At 43.0% G+C, this 2976-nt stretch overlaps 1 pseudogene across 1 annotated transcript; it reads right to left on the bottom strand.

Moving 5' to 3' along the window:
• Window positions 1-1960: 1960 nt before the first annotated feature.
• On the bottom strand, window positions 1961-2704 carry LOC308240461 (dnaJ homolog subfamily C member 9-like; annotated as a pseudogene). Its single transcript has one exon. The product of its transcript is annotated as a dnaJ homolog subfamily C member 9-like (transcript).
• Between the last annotated feature and the right edge of the window lie 272 nt (window positions 2705-2976).

Below are 2976 nucleotides of genomic sequence, written 5' to 3'. Positions count from 1 at the left end.
AGGCTGTTGTTGTTCCTTGTGATTAAGCCCCTATCCCAGTGGTCGGCAAACTCATTAGTCAACAGAACTCACACTGCGGCTCACGAGCTGCATGTGGCTCACGAGCCGCAGTTTGCCGACCACTGCTCTAATGGATCTGGGTAAAGTAAATTGAAAACCTTCTGGAAAGGATTCATCATTCTAGATGCCATTAAGAGCATTCATGATTCATAGGAAGATGTAAAAAATATCAGCATTAACAAGAGTTTGGAAGAAGTTGATTCCAACCTTCATAATGACTTTGAGGGATTCAAGACTTCAGTGGAGGAAGGAACTACAGATGTGGTGGAAATAGCAAGATAACTAGAATTAGAAGTGAAACTGAAGATGTGACTGAATTGCTGCAATCTCATGATAAAATTGTATGGATGAGGAGTTACTTATGGATGAGCACAGAAAAGAATTTTAAAATTTTATCTTTATTGTTCAAAATGTTACAAATGTCCCCCTTTTTTTATCCATTCACCCCTTCCCCACACCTGCCACCCTCAGGTGTTGCTATACTATTGTCTGTGTCTGTGGGTTATGCATATCTATATAACAAAAAGCTAATATGCAAATTGACACAACGGCAGAACTACAGGTAGCTATGATGGACGCACTGACCACCAGGGGAAAGACGCTTAGCCAGAGTGTCCCCATACTGCCTTCTGGTGGTCAGTGCACTCTCACAGGGGAAATGCTGTTCAGCCAGAAGCCGGGCTCATGCGGTGGTGGCAGGAGCCACTCCTGCCTCTGCGGCAGTGCTAAGGATATCCAACTGACGGCTTAGGCCCACTCCCCAAGGGCTCTAGGACTGCAAGAGGGCGCAGGCTGGGCTGAGGGACCCCCACCCCGCAGGTCTCTATTCTGTATATAAGTTCTTTGGTTACTTTCTTCCCACACCCCACTCCCCTTCCCTCTGCAATTTGTCCATCTGTTCCATGCTTCTATGTCTCTAGATCTATTTCGTTTATCAGTTAATTTTGTTCATTAGATTCCACAGTTAAAGACAAGTATCATATGAACACTTAGCACAATACTCTCCAGGTAATACTCAGCTGTCTCAAAGGGTAAGAGATCCTTCTGTTTTATAGCTGCATAGCTTTCCATCATGTAAATGTACCAAATCTTTTTTATCCATTCATCTACTGATGGGCATTTGGGCTATTTCCAGATCTTAGCTATTGTAAATAGCACTGCTATGAACATAGTGATGCATATATTTTTTCTGATTGGTGTTTTGGTTTCTTAGGATATATTCCTAGAAGTGGGATCATTAGGTCAAATGGCAGTTCCATTTTTTTACTTGTTTAGTTTAATCGTGTATTAAGTTTTATAAAGACGCTTGAAGTAATGTGAACATCTGTTTCTCCTATACTTGAAGCAAAGAGTACAAAACCTGTTTGAATTGAGAGAGAGAGAGAGAGAGAGAGGATCTATTCAAGAGTTTTAAGACTGAAAGCAAACTGTTAAATATTTGGAAGACAAATGTCCAGCAAGTGTTCTGAAGACATTCTAGCCAGGTAGCGTACTTGTTCTAATAAACACACACATCACTCTGAATACTCTGGAGCTCACTCTTGTGTGGCAAAATGACAGCTGGTAAAGAAAGTATGGACAGATCCACATTCTAGTTAGAGTTCCTTGTACAAAAGATCCACAGAAGCAAGTGCTGTCAGAAATATACCAACCTCCCCCTCTTTCCTCAATGACCATCACCAAATTCCTCCATAGGAGGACTGGACTTCACAGAATGTTAGGGGATTTCTAGGATATAAGTTCAGGTTGAGAGACTCTGGTTTATGTACTCAATCTGAATAGTTTAGGTGGAAAAGAGTTTTTCTCAAGGGTTCAATTGACTTTTGTCTTTGGATCTTGACTTTACCTTCCCTACAATGGCATTAATTAACCCCTAACGACATTTGAAGAGAAAATTCCATTATTTCTTTTCTTTCTTGAGAGATGTTTTTCCCCTCCTCGTTTGGAAGGTTTGCAGTACTTTGCTTCCATCTGAGCCAGAAAATTGTCCATTTCTTTTTGCCAATCCTTCTTTCTGTTCTGAATGAGTGCTTTCAAATTATCTTCTTCATCAAGTCCTAACTCCTTCCTGCTCATTTCTGCTTCTTTAGCCTCTTCCTGGGCACTCCTTTTCCGAGCATTCATCTTTTGCTTCGATTCTTTGACAAAGGCCTTATAGGATGGGACTTCTCCAGCAGCAATGGCTTGCTAAATAATGTTCCTTATCCTGGGTTCCTCTGTGTACTGCATGCACACCAGAGACTCCATGATCTTACCCATGTCCCCTTTGAAGTCCAGATAAGCCTGTTTGATATCAGCCAGCTCTTCTTCATTTCATTTGTATATCTTTTCAAAAAAATGTCTTCTAGAGATATATTTTAAAAGAGTAACCTACAATATGTTTCCCAATCCCCATCTTGGTTGAGCACATCAGAATCCTCATCCACTGTCCCCTGCTCATCATACACTGCTTTCTGCTCCTTGTTACTCAGAAGGGAGTAGACTTTCCTCGAGGATCTGGAAGCGGCAGGTGGCACCTTCCTTGTCGTCCTCGCCCAGCCAGTCCGGTGCACTTGCAGGGACACCTCTTCTAACCGCACACCCAGCTCTAAAGGTAAAGGTTAGAGGTGCCAAACACCTGCTGGCATAGCTCCAGCAGCCCCATGACTGGCCGGCAGCAGACTCTGCGAAAACAGTGGGTCCCAGCAGCACCTCCCAGCAGCACCGGCTAGTTATGAACGGCTCCATTTTACATTTTTTGAGGAAACTCCATACTGTTTTCCATAGTGGCTGCACCAGTCTGCATTCCCACCAGCAGTGTACTAGGGCTCCCTTTTCTCCGCATCCTCGCCAGCACTTGCTGTTTGTTGATTTGTTAATGGCAGCCATTCTGACAGGTGTGAGATGCTACCTCATTGATGTTTTAATTTGCAACTC

The sequence above is a fragment of the Plecotus auritus genome (assembly GCF_963455305.1).
Source record: "Plecotus auritus genome assembly, chromosome: X".
NCBI lineage: Eukaryota > Metazoa > Chordata > Mammalia > Chiroptera > Vespertilionidae > Plecotus > Plecotus auritus.
Note: the sequence above shows the minus strand (reverse complement) of the source record. Positions and strands in the feature narration are given on the sequence as shown.